Source organism: Bidens hawaiensis, unplaced genomic scaffold (assembly GCF_021521415.1).
Source record: "Bidens hawaiensis isolate Kalapana, Puna unplaced genomic scaffold, B.hawaiensis_p1.1 tig00002343_1, whole genome shotgun sequence".
Classification (NCBI taxonomy): domain Eukaryota; kingdom Viridiplantae; phylum Streptophyta; class Magnoliopsida; order Asterales; family Asteraceae; genus Bidens; species Bidens hawaiensis.
In genome coordinates, this window is record NW_027491127.1 from 232,280 (window position 1) to 248,693 (window position 16,414).

Consider the following 16,414-nt stretch of genomic DNA (forward strand, 5'->3'; position numbering starts at 1 on the left):
TTCAAACAAGCTAAAATCAATCAAAACCGATTCAATCAAATCAAAGCAAGAGGTATATGAGTATAATTAATAAAAACACAGCCAATAAACACAACCCAATTCTATGTTAAACCAAACTTTTCATTAACAAATCAAGTTATGATGATCAACAATCCATATTACTCACTAAAACCTAACAATAAACATCTAACCTAGGTAGAACTAACTAGTTTAGCCTAACATTAATTTTGGACAGCAGCTATACATCAAAGTAAACATCATAAAACTCAACATAAACATAATTAAACTCATTCAAGAGTCAATATCAATCAAGCACAACTCAATCTTCAATTTAATTGCAAAACAATTCAAGTTAAAAGATCAAACCAACAAGTTATGAATCTTGAACAAGAAAACAAAGTTTATAAGTGTTTTACTATCATTTATGGTTGAGTTTATCGATGTTGATGACCCGTAGCTGCTGTACTAAGTCTCCCTTAACGTTCTTCTTCCTTTCCTAGCCGCCACAGAGCTCACAAAAAAGATTTTTCTTCCTCCCTTGCTGCTGCACTGTTCCGATCGGCCAGCTATAGGCTGTTAAGTTTTATGATTTATATTTGTTTGAGCTGCTTTGTGAGATGCTGTCCACGTGTTGACCAAGGGAAACAATTAAATGTCTCTAATAAGGAGACAATAAACAAAATCGTTCCAGCCTACCACCTTTTAACCAACAAACCTTTTTATTTCTTTGTGCTTATATCCGATCGCAAACAGGTGCAGCCAAGGTGCTTAGGTTTTTTTTTTAAGTTATATTATATATTAAGACATGTAAGGCTTCATATAAATGGTTTGGGCTGGGCTTTAACTTGTTTCTTCAAACTTGATCATACGAGCCTCTTTTATCTTCCAAAACCCGAACCTTTTCTCTTTTAAAACTCGTCACCTACATAAAATAATAAACTTTGTAAGATCAAGTTAAAACGAGTTAAAAACATTATTTATTATATAAATTATTAATAAAAAGATGATAAAAAGGTATGGAAAATAAGTGTGTTTTAGAGCATTCACATCCCATCCCCCATAATTATGTGAGGGGGATTGGTAAATTATAGGGTAAGGTTTTGAATGATTGTGAGTATAAATTATAGGGTGGAGAGAGAAATGTAGTGATTTTTTGTAAATTTGGGGAACATTGTTTGCCCCTATTTATTTTTTAATATTTGTTGGATTGGTTGTGAGTAGATGAGAGAGAAAACTGTAATGATAAAAGTATTATTTAATTAAACAGGAAAGAGAAATATAGTGTTTTGTAGTGTAATTATAGAGATGGGGATGGGGAATGGGATGTGAATGCTCTTAACCGCCTTGTTTCTAACCCCAAAATCACTGAATTGGAGTAACTATAATATGAGAATTAAAATAAGTGTGGCAAGGTTTCTAGTTGCTGTCGTGGAGATGTCCGGTCACATATCGGGCTCTTCAACTATCAGATCTGGTGATTTATGATATGGATAAGCTGAAACTATAGGGCGAGAATTGGGTTATAATCTAAGCAAGTCGGAGTCATGAAAGAAGAGAAACAGTAGCCGGAGATTGTGGTATCGTCTGAAGAGACGGACTTGGCTACCTGAATTAGTTGAAGTGAAAGAGTGAGAGACGCCAAGAGATAAATCGTGACGGACTGTTAAATGTGTTGTCGGAGAAACCTTAGTCGGTGGCAAGTCTTTTTCTGAGGGAAACAAAGAATAGAGATGTATCTTTTTTTAACAAACTGGTATTTCTAACGAGTACTAAACTCGCTTCTCCGGTGATGTGGTGGTCGCTTCCGTGGTGGTTGGTTTGTGGTGCTGGTGGAGGCGATAGTGATTTGAGAGAGAAAGAGTGTATAGAGTTTTTTAATGTTTATATACAGTGTTTTGAAACCCGGCCCGGCCGGTCGGAACAGGACCAGTCCCTATACCGGGTCGGGTCGGTGTATTTGGGCCGTTTTGAAAAACCCGGCCGGTTTTGCGGGCAGACGGTCGGCCCGGACCGGTCCGACCGGTTGACCTGGCGGGTGAACCGGTAAAACCAATTTTTTCATTAAAATCAAAATGAAATGTGCATTATGGGATTCGAACTTGGGACATTTCGGAGATAGAAACTTTAATAATTATCTATGAGCCAACCAACCAAGCTTCATTGATGTCTCCATTGATCAAGCGTATATCATAATATCATATATATTTAAAAACAATGATAAAACATAGATATACATTCAAGTTTGTAATTATTATTATTTTGGTTATTATTAATTTTTATATGTATATGAATTATATATATATATATACTAATAAGAGTGCCCGCGCGTTGCGACGGGGACACATTTGTGATCCCGTTAGTAGCGATTCCTTGTGTTACTGACATCTTCGATAGTATACTTACACTAATATTAATTTCGTGGCGGGTACGTATTGTTTAAACTAATTTACTAATAATAAACTGATGTTCCAATTCACAATAAATTGCAATGAAAGTTAACTAATTTTTTTGTAATCAATTTGTAAAAAATATACACGTAACACATCAGCATAGAAGCAAAAAAGAATGAAAAACAGACGACTCACCAATAAAAAAAGGCTATTCATCAAATCAGTGCAACAGTACCATCTTGGAGGATGTCCTCCTACACAAGTAGACATAAAACTTAAACTTTTATACTATATTGCACTTGAAAAGAAAAGAATATTTTGTACCATGCCTCTATGAAAAGTTATATAAATGAAAGACACAAAATTTAAACAAAATCAATCTGCAGACGTAATTAAGAAAGTACATTGCTACGGAATTAACCAAATTTAAAATCCGAGCAATTCAGAATAAATAATACTCCATGTATTATACTAAGATTGTACGTTGCTACATCTACCGTTTTGTTTTTGGGTTTGTTTATAAAACCATTCTCTGAAATATGTGTGACACACTCATTATTAATACATAAACAAAATTAACTATATTGGGTCAGTTCAACTAGCACGACATGTACAAAAATAACCATTTTGACCCAAGACCGACCTAACACATTTTGTCATTCGGGCTGCAAATAACAATACGAGTATTTTGGATGTAACAAGTTGTCAAGCAAAGAAAAGTTGTAATTAAAATAAAAAGCTGTTTCTTTGACCGGTGAGTCAAACGAGGGGAATGAATTTCTTGGACCATTCCACAGGCTTCCCATCATTTTTGGTCAGCTGAGGAATTCAGCTCTTCATTCCTAAATAAAATCACAACATATAATTGGTCAAATAATAAGATCTTGTAATTCAAAATAGTGAAATAGTCAAGTACTAACAAACATTTTGATGACCATGTAAGATTTCAGTAGAATTTTTTGAACTTAGAAGCTAAAGGTGGAAAGGGCAGATCCAATAACCGGTCAAAATCGGTTCAGTCAAACGAAAAGCCTACCATGCATTACAAAGACCATTGCCTTCATTCTTCAGTTATATAAATAATTGGTGCGTAGAATATAATTACAAAACAACATAAAACTTACTGATAACCACGCGACTTGAGAGAAGTAATCATTTAATATGTAACTAAAAACTTAAGCCAACAGTTGCAATTGCTCACGTGTGTTGTTTGAGCTCTGAAAATTTAAATATGAAAAGTTGAAGATATTAAAGATTATGGCATATGCGTGTTGAAAAAATAAGGAAAAAGAAACAAATTAGATAACTAATAATTAATGTTATAACTGACAAGAAATATACATGCAACCGCAATAATGTTCAAAATACTTTACCTCGATTATATTTTCTTTATGAAATTTTAGTTCAAAATACTTTTCTTTATTTTACAAGTTTAAAACCATTAGCTTAACTTGGTTTACTTTCTTAACACTACGTTTCTTCTTCTTGAAGAAACGTATACTTTACTTTCTTTTATATTATTCAAATAACAATTTATATAATAATAACACTATAAATAAAGAATTATTAATATTACTATTCCTTATTTATTATTTTCTTTAAATAATAATAATATTATAAACAGCAGCAAAAGTAACTTCGGCAGTGGCATCACGAGAATAGCAGCGGCGGACGGAAAAGGGTGGCGACCGGAGGTTGGCGGCGGCTGGTTTAGCGGTGGCAGCTAGGGTTTATGTGTGGAGCAAACGTGTGACCATCAAATGATAATATATATATATATATAAGGAGATTAGAGTTTAATCCATCACTAAACCCAATGGGCTTTGAGCCCAATAACCACATTAAAAGCCTTATCCACCCCTTAACCTTGTTTCATTGTGTCCGGCCCAGTTAACTAATTAAGTGGGCTTGAAGTTCGTTATCCTCGGTGTAACTCTCACGGGTTATAACCGGGTTGGCCCGCGTTGACTTGACCCGAACCGTACATATTTCCAACATTGTTTTGGATAGGGTATTTGTGTTTCTTTATACTCACATAAACCTGAGATTTAGGCTTCTAATGTTTTAGTTTTCATATTTAGCATCTCAAAGAATAAAGAAGTCAAAGAAGGTAAGTTTTGAATGATCTTTTTAGTTGATCAAAAGTGTGTTTTGCTTGTTAGGTGAAATTTTTGTGTTTGATGCTTAGAATTAGTCAAAAAGTGCTAGGGGTATGAAATAGGTACGAGTTGGGTAATGATGGTAGTTTGGATGGATTGAATTACTTCAGAACTCTTGTTTTGTTCTACATCCCTTTTAATGATATATATACTTATGGTAAAGCTTTTGGGTAAATGGGGCAGAGCTTTTATGTTCATTTCACCAACCTGTGAATACCTTGAGTTTAATGCATGCATTATAGATTTTGGTATGGATGTGAGTTGGAGTTTTAAATTATTTGGTAACTATATTATAAATCATTTAGATTATGCCTTCTATTAGTTATAACCTTGCATTATTTTCTTTAAACCTTGTGTTTACTTTGTTTATATAGGTGTAGTAAAAATTACTAAGAGACTATTAGCTTTTTGGTTTAGGTGTACATAAGTTTGTTTACCAACTTGTAAAGTACCGTTACGCTTCGGGAACGGTTCAGGGTCGTTATTTGTATACAAACGTATATATATACATATAAAATATAGTGTATCATTCTCCCTATAAAAGTATTGTATTCATATTTAAAGGATAGTATCACTAACATTTTTGTGTGTTGGGTATTTGTGCTTGTGACGTGTTGATTCCTATAATTACCTAAAGTATAACTACCTAAGGTATATGATATGAATACATTGACTTTACTTGACTTTAAATGAAATAATAAACATGCATACGTTTTCAGGAGCTTGAGATTAATAATAATGTTTAATTATCACTAATATATTGTACGGATATTGCGGGTTGTCACATTCTCCCCTTGCTAAGAGAATCTCGTCCCGAAATTCAGTTGATGTCGATGTCTGAACTGAATCATTTGGGTGACTTTATGTTTAGAAAATACATCAGCAGCACATGCTGATGTGCTGCTGGTGAATAAGTTGATGCATAAAATATTTTCTTTACTTGATTACCCCTCGAGACATAACTTAGGCCCGACCCATCATGGCTTAGGAATACTCAAGTTAAAACAAAACACAATTATAAACTTAAATTCTACACGAACCACTCAGCAAACACTGCAGCGTTCGATATTACTTAGATACCATCAGTATACACATGATTACCCTCACTCGGACGTAACTTAGGTCCGGCCCATCATGGCAGAGGCTCATAACCAAGTGTGGCGCGGTGTGCCCACAGACTTTTTACCACATATGTAAGGATCCAAACAAATGTACACGATAGCCTGAGGGCTAGCGATTACTTTTGTTTATAATGTTTTAGAGATACGTAATCTCATGTAATCGATTTATTTGACTCGATAATACAAGTTATAAAATTTGGGTGTATTCACCTTTCTTTGAAAAGATCAGCTTTAATACACTGACCGGTTCTTCCTTGCTACCTCGCACCTATAGTACGAGAATAACCTTTTATTAATACCAGATCTTTAGTACGGATTAAGACATTTTGTCTCTATTGTATAATCTTTACCTCGATTATATTTTTTTATGAACCTTTAGTTCAAAATACTTTTCTTTATTTTATAAGTTTAAAACCATTAGTTTAACTTGGTTTACTTTCTTAACACTACGTTTCTTCTTCTTAAAGAAACGTATACTTTACTTTTATTTATATTATTCAAAAAACAATTTAAATAATAATAACATTATAAATAAAGAATTATTAGTATTCCTATTCCTTATTTATTCTTTTCTTTAAATAATAATAATAATATTATAAACAGCAGCAGCAATAGCCGCGGCAGCTCCAAATCTGCAGCGGTAGCACGAGAACAGCAGCGGCGGCCGGATAAGGGCAGTGACAGGAGGTTGGCGGCGACGGATGGTTTAGTGGTGGTGGCTAGGGTTTATGTGTAGAGCAAATGTGTCGCCATCAACTTTTGCGGGCAGACGGTCGGCCTGGACCGGTTGACCCTGCGGGTGAACCGGTAAATTTTTTTTCCATTAAAATCAAAATGAAATGTGCATGCTGGGATTCGAACTTGGGACATTTCGGAGATAGAAACTTTTATAATTACCTATGAGCCAACCAACCAAGCTTCATTGATGTCTCCATTGATCAAGCGTATATCATAATATCATATATATTTATAAACAATGATAAAATGTAGATATACAATCAAGTTTGTTATTATTATTATTTTTGGTTATTATTATTTTTTACATATATATGAATTATATATATATACTAGTAAGAGTGCCCGCGCATTGCGACGGGGACACATTTGTTATTCCGTTAGTAGCGATTCCTTGTGTTACCGACATCTTCGATAGTAAACTTACACTAATATTAATTTCGTGGCGGGTATGTATTGTTTAAACTAATTTACTAATAATAATCTGATGTTCCAATTCACAATAAATTGCAATGAAAGTTAACTAATTTTATTGTAATCAATTTGTAAAAAATATACACGTAACACATTAGCATATAATCAAAAAAGAATGAAAAACAGACGACTCACCAATAAAAAAGGCTATTCATCAAATCAGTGCAACTGTACCATCTTGGAGGCTGTCCTCCTACACAAGTAGACATAAAACTTAAACTTTCATACAATATTGCACTTAAAAAGAAAAGAATATTTTGTACCATACTTCTATGAAAAGTTATATAAACGAAAGACACAAAATTTAAACAAAATCAATCGGCAGACGTATTAGGAAAGTACATTGCTAAACGGAATTAACCAAATTTAAAATCCGAGCTATTCAGAATAAATAATACTCCATGTTTTATACTAACACTGTACGTTGCTACATCTACCGTTTTGTTTTTAGGTTTGTTTATAAAACCATTCTCTGAAATATGTGTGACACACTCATTATTAATACATAAACAAAATTAACTATATTGGGTCAGTTCAACTAGCACGACACATACAAAAATAACCATTTTGACCCATGACCGACCTAACACATTTTGTCATTCGGGCTGCAAATAACAATACGAGTATTTTGAATGTAACAAGTTGCCAAGCAAAGTAAAGTTGCAATTAAAATAAAAAACTATTCCTTTGACCCACTAGTCAAACAAGGGGAATGAATTTCTTGAACCATTCCACAGGCTTCCCATCATTTTCGGCCGGCTGAGGAATTCAGCTCGTCATTCCTAAATGAAATCACAACATATAATTGGTCAAATAATAAGATCTTGTAATTCAAAATAGTGAAATAGTCAAGTAATCACAAACATTTTGATGATCATGTAAGACTTCAGAAGAATTTTTTGAACTTAGAAACTAAAGGTGGAAAGGGCAAAGCCAATAACCGGTCAAAATCGGTTCAGTCAAACGAAAAGCCTACCGTGCAGGACAAAGACCCTTGCTTTCATTCTTTAGTTATATAAATAATTGGTGCGTAGAATATAACTACAAAACAACATAAAACTTACTGATAACCACGCCACTTGAGAGAAGTAATCATTTAATATATAACTAAAAACTTAAGCCAACAGTTGCAGTTGCTCACGTGTGTTGTTTGAGCTCTGAAAATTTAAATATGAAAAGTTGAAGATATTAAAGATTATGGCATATGCGTGTCGAAAAAATTAGGAAAAAGAAACAAATTAGATAACTAATAATTAATGTTATAACTGACAAGAAATATACATGCAACCGCGATAATGTTCAAAATACTTTTTACCACATATGTAAGGATCCAAACAAACATACACGACAGCCTGAGAGCTAGCGATTACTTTTGTTTATAATGTATTAGAGATACGTAATCTCATGTAATCGATTTATTTGACTCGATAATACAAGTTATAAAAGTTGGGCGTATTCACCTTTCTTTGAAAAGACAGCTTCAATACACTGACCGGTTCTTCCTTGCTATCTTGCACCTATAGTACGAGTATAACCTTTTATTAATACCAGATCTTTAATCCGGCTTAAGACATTTAGTCTCTTTTGTATAATCTTTACCTCGATTATATTTTCTTTATGAACCTTTATTTCAAAATACTTTTCTTTATTTTACAAGTTTAAAACCTTTAGTTTAACTTGTTTTACTTTATTAACACTACGTTTCTTGTTCTTAAAGAAACGTATACTTTACTTTCTTTTATATTATTCAAATAACAATTTCAATAATAATAACATTATAAATAAAGAATTATTAATATTCCTATTCCTTATTTATTCTTTTCTTTAAATAATAATAACATTATAAACAGCAGCAACAATAGTTGCGGCAGCTCCGATTCGGAAGCGGCAGCATGAGAACAGCAGCGGCGGCCATAAAAGGGTGGCGGCTAGAGGTTGGCGGCGGCGCTGGCTGATTTAGTGGTGGTGGCTTGGGTTTATGTGTGGAGCAAGTGTGTCACCATCTAATGATAATATATATATATATATATATATATATATATATATATATATATATATATATATATATATATATATATATATATATATATATATATGAGATTGGAGTTTAATCCACCACTAAACCCAATGGGCTATACCAACTTGTAAAGTACCTTTATTCTTCAGGCACAGTTCAGGGTCGTTATTTGTATACAAACATATATATATATATATACATATAAAATATAGTGTATCATTCTCCCTATAAAAGTATTATATTCATATTTAAAGGATAGTATCCCTAACATTTGTTTGTGTCAGGTATTCGTGCGTGTGACGTGGTGATTCCTATAATTACCTAAAGTATAACTACCTAAGGTATATGATATGATTGCATTGACTTTACTTGACTTTAAATGAAATAATAAACATGCATACGTTTTCAGGAGCTTGAGATCAATAATAATTTTTAATTATCACTATTATAAATTGTACGGATATTGCGGGTTGTCACATCCCATTGCTAAGAGAATTTCGTCCCGAAATTCAGTGGACGTGGATGTCTGAACTGAATCATTTGGGTGACTTTATGTTTAGAAAATACGTCATCAATCTTCTTTACCTGTAAAATGTTTGAAAATACGTCAGCAGAATATGCTGGTGAATATGCTGATGCATAAAATATTTTCTTTACTTGATTACCCCTCGAGACATAACTTAGGTCCGACCCGTCATGGCTTAGGAATACTCAAGTTAAAACAAAACACAATTATAAACTTAAGTTCTACACGACCCACTCAACAAACACCGCAACGTTCGATATTACTTAGATACCATCAGCATACAAATAATTACCCTCACTCGGACGTAACTTAGATCCGGCCCATCGTGGAAGAGGCTTATAACCAAGTGTGGTGCGGTGCGCCACAGACTTTTTACCACATATGTAAGGATCCAAACAAACGTACACGACAGCCTGAGGGCTAGCGATTACTTTTGTTTATAATGTTTTAGAGATACGTAATCTCATGTAATAGATTTCTTTGACTCGATAATACAAGTTATAAAAGTTGGGTGTATTCACCTTTCTTTGAAAAGATCAGCTTCAATACACTGACCGGTTCTTCCTTGCTACCTCGCACCTATAGTACGAGTATAACCTTTTATTAATACAAGATCTTTAGTACGGATTAAGACATTTAGTCTCTTTTGTATAATCTTTACCTCGATTATATTTTTTATGAACCTTTAGTTCAAAATACTTTTCTTTATTTTACTAGTTTAAAACCATTAGTTTAACTTGATTTATTTTCTTAACACTACGTTTCTTCTTCTTAAAAAAACGTATACTTTACTTTCTTTTATATTATTCAAATAACAATTTAAATAAAGAATTATTAATATTCCTATTCCTTATTTATTCTTTTCTATAAATAATAATAATATTATAAACAGCAGCAGTAGTAGCTGCGGCAGCGGCATCACGAGAACAGCATCAATGGACGGAAAAGGGTGGCGACCGGAGGTTGGCGGCGGCTGGTTTAGTGGTGGCAGCTAGGGTTTATGTGTGGAGCAAACGTGTCACCACCAAATGATAATATATGGGTACATATATATATATATATATATATATATATATATATAAGGAGATTAGGGTTTAATCCATCACTAAACCCAATGGGCTTTGAGCCCAATAACCATATTAAAAGCCTTATCCACCCCTTAACCTTGTTTCATTGTGTCTGGCCTAGTTAACTATTAAGTGGGCTTGAAGTTCGTTATCCTCGGTGTAACTCTCACGGGTGATATAATGCTAAATATATATGTTTCCCTTGTTTATTTTATTTAATATTTCAATTGTTTTTGTTCGTTTTTAGTCAAGATTTGTATACTACTAATGTTTTTATGTTTTGTAGGTTCCGGGATTTGATCGTGATGAAAAAGGGCGAAAAACGAGCCGAAACGGAGATCCAGAACGCGTCAGGAAGAGTCAGAACAGAGAACCGGTCAGACCCGGCCGGTCTGACCGGTCCCCATGGAGGAGCACGCCGCGCCACGCCTAGGCAGAAGGCTAAAAGCCCTAGGCCCGACGCCTAGGGGCTGCTGTTGGGTTTTTAATTCGTTTTTGCTTATTGTCGGGCCTTGTTTTGGTTATTTAAACACATTTAACTTAAACCTGACATAACCTTAAGCCACCAGCCGATTTTGGGAGTTCTTGGAGCATATTTTCGAGTCTCGTGGTGATTTTGAAGGCAAGAGGACAGCCGGTGAAGACTTATACGTTCTCGTTTGGAGATTACGGGTTTTATCGCCTTTAATCCTTTGTTCTTTAGATTTTCACCATGTTTTCAGTTTTATTTACTTTGTTTGATTTAGACTTTATGATGCTAGGCTAAGTTTCTTAAACTACCTAGGTCGTGATGAACCTTAGTTCGGTTTGATTTTTATTTGGATTTCCGCTTCGTTATGGATATTATGTTCTAAGTAAACGGTTGAGTTTGATTTAATTGATGCGTATGATTGCTTGGTTTTGTTTACTTGAATTTATTGTTTTACATTGCCCTTGTTGATTGTTTCATAGGATAGGATTTTGTTAGGTCATTTACTGTGTGTTCTTGACTAATTTGTGATTAATATGCATTAAAAATCATAGAAACAATAAAATCAAGTAAATAAATAAAAGTGAGCTGCTAGTCTAAAAAGATGTAAAGTGATAGGCTATTAATAGATCTTTGCTTGTCGGGATTGCTAGATTTAGTTCTTCGTAAGGAGTCCTTCTAGGTTTGATTGTCAGCTTAGTCTATTAAATTAATTGAGTCTGCTTTGCTATCTTTTGAATTCCGCGCTGTAAGGTAGGTTTTCGTCATAAAAGATACTTAGACATAAGCGATTAAATAACCGTAAGGAAGTTTAATATAAAACTGGTGAGTCTTAAAACTTGTTAGAAATCCGTAGGCGTCTCCTTGAAGCTCAAGGGTCCTGCTCGGATTTTCTGTCAAGGGTCTATTTTATGATCCCGATTCCATAACTTACGTTTTTCCATTTAAATTAATAACCGTAACTTTGGGGATTCTGGCCTGGGTAGTTATTTTAATCATCTGACTTAATCCAAGTTTTCTAAATTGTTTATTAGTTAAAATTAATTAGGTTTAGTTTTAATTAATTAATTAATTAGTTTAAAGTAATGATTATGTTTTATTATTATTTTATTAATTAGGGTTTTTTTTAATTAGTTAATTAAAGTAATCGTTAGTTTAAATCCCCCCTCAAATATTATTAATAAATAGTCGTGTCTTGTAGTTGAGTCTAATTTGTTAATTTCGTAATTTAAAGAGTCTCGTGGTTCGATATCTGGACTTACTTAGCTGTACTAGAGTCGATCGGTTCACTTGCCGGTTAGTAGTTTAAGTTAAGTTTAAGGGTCTAGAGTATTACTTAGTGTCTAGATTAGTATAATTTTAATTATTTATTTTATAACTACTTTTAGCACATCAACGGGTCATAATCGGGTTGGACCGTGTTAACTTTACCCGAACCGTACATATTTCCAACATTGTTTTGGATAGGGTGTTTATGTTTCTTTATACTCACATAAACCTGAGATTTAGGCTCCTAATGTTTTAGTTTTCATATTTAGCATCTCAAAGAATAAAGAAGTCAATAAAGGTAAGTTTTGAATGATCTTTCTAGTCGATCAAAAGTGTGTTTTGCTTGTTAGGTGAAATTTTTGTGTTTGATGCTTAGAATTAGTCAAAAAGTGCTAGGGGTATGAAATAGGTACGAGTTGGGTAATGGTGGTAGTTTGGATGGATTGAATTACTTTAGAACTCTTGTTTTGTCCTACATCCCTTTTAATAATATATATACTTATGGTAAAGCTTTTGGGTAAATGGGGCAGGACTTTTATGCAACTTGTGAATACCTTGAGTTTAATGCATGCATTATAGATTTTGGTATGAATGTGAGTTGGAGTTTTAAATTATTTGGTAACTATATTAATTCTAATTTAGATTATGCCTTCTATTAGTTATACCCTTGCATTATTTTCTTTAAACCTTGTGTTTACTTTGTTTATATAGGTGTAGTAAAAATTACTAAGAGACTATTAGGTTTTTGGTTTAGGTGTACACAAGTTTGTTTACCAACTTGTAAAGTACCGTTATGCTTCGGGCACGTTTCAGGGTCGTTATTTGTATATAAACACGCATATATATACATATAAAATATAGTGTATCATTCTCCCTATAAAAGTATTATATTCATATTTAAAGGATAGTATCACTAACATTTGTATGTGTCGGGTATTCGTGCGTGTGACTTGGTGATTCCTATAATTACCTAAAGTATAACTACCTAAGGTATATGATATGAATGCATTGACTTTACTTGACTTTAAATGAAATAATAAACATTCATACGTTTTCAGGAGCTTGAGATCAATAATAATGTTTAATTATCACTAATATATTGTACGGATATTGCGGGTTGTCACATTCTCCCCTTGCTAAGAGAATTTCGTCCCGAAATTCAGTTGATGTCGATGTCTGAACTGAATCATTTGGGTGACTTTATGTTTAGAAAATAAGTCAGCAATCTTCTTTACCTGTAAAATGTTTAGAAAATACATCAGCAGCACATGCTGGTGAATAAGCTGATGCATAAAATATGTTCTTTACTTGATTACCCCTCGAGACATAACTTTGGTCCGACCCATCATGGCTTAGGAATACTCAAGTTAAAACAAAACACAATTATAAACTTAAATTCGACACAAACTACTCAGCAAACACCACAGCGTTCGATATTACTTAGATACCATCAGTATACACATGATTAACCTCACTCGGACGTAACTTAGGTCCGGCCCATCATGGCAGAGGCTCATAACCAAGTGTGGCGCGGTGCGCCCACAGACTTTTTACCACATATTTAAGGATCCAAACAAACGTACACGACAGCCTGAGGGCTAGTGATTACTTTTGTTTATAATGTTTTAGAGATACGTAATCTCATGTAATAGATTTATTTCACTCGATAATACAAGTTATAAAAGTTGGGTGTATTATCAGCTTCAATATACTGACTGGTTCTTCCTTGCTATCTTGCACCTATAGTACGAGTATAACCTTTTATTAATACCAGATCTTTAGTACGAATTAAGACATTTAGTCTCTTTTGTATAATCTTTACCTCGATTATATTTTTTTATGAACCTTTAGTTCAAAATACTTTTCTTTATTTTACAAGTTTAAAACCATTAGTTTAACTTCGTTTACTTTCTTAACACAATGTTTCTTCTTCTTGAAGAAACGTATAGTTTACTTTCTTTTATATTATTCAAATAACAATTTAAATAATAATAACACTATAAATAAAGAATTATTAATATTCCTATTCCTTATTTATTCTTTTCTTTAAATAATAATAATATTATAAACAGCAGCAGCAATAGCTGCGGCAGCTCCGATTCGGCAGCGGCGGCAAAAGAACAGCAGCGGCGGCCGGAAAAGGGTGGCGACCGGAGGTTGGCGGCTGGTTTAGTGGTGGTGGCTAGGGTTTATGTGTGGAGCAAATGTTTCACCATCAAGTTTTGCGGGCAGACGGTCGGCCCGGACCGGTCCGACCAGTTGACCCGGCGGGTGAACCGGTAAAACCAATTTTTTCATTAAAATCAAAATGAAATGTGCATGCTGGGATTCGAACTTGGGACATTTCAGATATAGAAACTTTAATAATTACCTATGAGCCAACCAACCAAGCTTCATTGATGTCTCCATTGATCAAACGTATATCATAATATCATATATATTTAAAAACAATGATAAAACATAGATATACATTCAAGTTTGTTATTATTATTATTTTTGGTTATTATTATTTTTTACATGTATATGAATTATATATATATACTAGTAAGAGTGCCCGCACTGTAACATCCTACTTTCGGTTATTATAATAAAAATAAATTTCGTTATTTCATAGTGGGTCGTTATCGGTTTAGATAAATAGAATACGAGTTGGGATAGTGTTGGGTAAATGAATATAGGTTATGGACTTGGGTTAGGAAAGAAAGAATGAAAGACCATGGGCTTAAGCCCATGATCCATAAATATATAAACCCTTAATATCCATTTAATCCTCATTCACACATATTCCATACACCACCCAAAACACACACTTAAGATTTCTCTCTAGTTCTTCCTTATCTCTAGCCGAAATCAAGAAGGAAACCGAGCACCGACCCGAGGTAATGATAGTTTAATATTGTACGAGCCTAAAACGTTAGTTATAGTCGCGTAACGACGAGCCGACACCGTTAAACCGTTTAAATCACAAGATCCGGGTGGAATCGGGTATAAACCGGACCTAAGATGAGTTCATGGATCACCCTAGCTCAAATCTGGATCAAACGGGACGAAAAACGATGAAAACGGTGGAAGAACGAGTGAGATCTCATTTTTCCGGCGAAAACGCGGTTTTATGGCGATGACGGCGCCGGAAAGGCGGCGCCGGAAAAGATAAAGGTGTCAGGGAATGTTCCCTGACCTAACCCAAGTTCGCTAAGGAAACTTAGAGAACTAGAGGGTGATTCTTTAGCTAGTTCGCTAAGGAAACTTAGAGAACTAGAAGGTGATTCTTTTTCTAGTTCGCTAAGGAAACTTAGAGAACTAGTGGGTGATTCTTTAGCTAGTTCGCTAAGGAAACTTAGAGAACTAGAGGGTGATTATTTAGCTAGTTCGCTAAGGAAACTTAGAGAACTAGAGGGTGATTCTTTAGCTGATTCGCTAAGGGAACTTAGAGAACCAGAGGGTGATTCTTTAGCTGATTCGCATAAGGAAGCCTAACGAACTAGGCTTGATTCTTTATTCGATTCTTTATGGAAAAGGGTAACGAATTACCCTTGATTCTTTAAGACCATTCGTTAACAAAGATATCGAATTAGAAGGTCTAATTCGCTAAGACCAAAGTAACGAATTGAAGTTTAACAGAAGGACAGATGGTCCCTGAACTTAGAAAGGAATGAATTAATTACAAATAAGCTAGTGATATGGCTAGTAATAGATAATTAACACGAGTAATTGTTATACAGTTAGCCGCGCCCAACTGAAGAAAGGAATAACAAATAACGGTGAACGTAACCGACTTCAGGTGAGTTTCTAGCCCCATTTCCTTGTTATGTTTTCGGGGCTATGTGCATACTCGATGTGAATGTTAATACACTTACCTTGAATGGTAAATGTATGCCTTATTGACGGTTGTGATAGTTATGTATGTATGCTTGACAGTACGTGAACGACCTTCGGGTATTGCACGTATTGTTAAGGTAAGTATAGTATAGTATGTATGAAATATGTATGTGTATAAGGGAGTATGTACGATTTTGTTGTGTATGGTATTAATTGTACAAATATGATAATGAAAGGTAAGGTAAAGTTCAAGGGTTGCATACCCTAATAATGTATGCGAAGGTTAAAGGGTTGCACACCCTAACAATATATGCGAAGGTTAAAGGGTTGCATACCCTAATAATATATGCGAAGGTTATAGGGCGTAA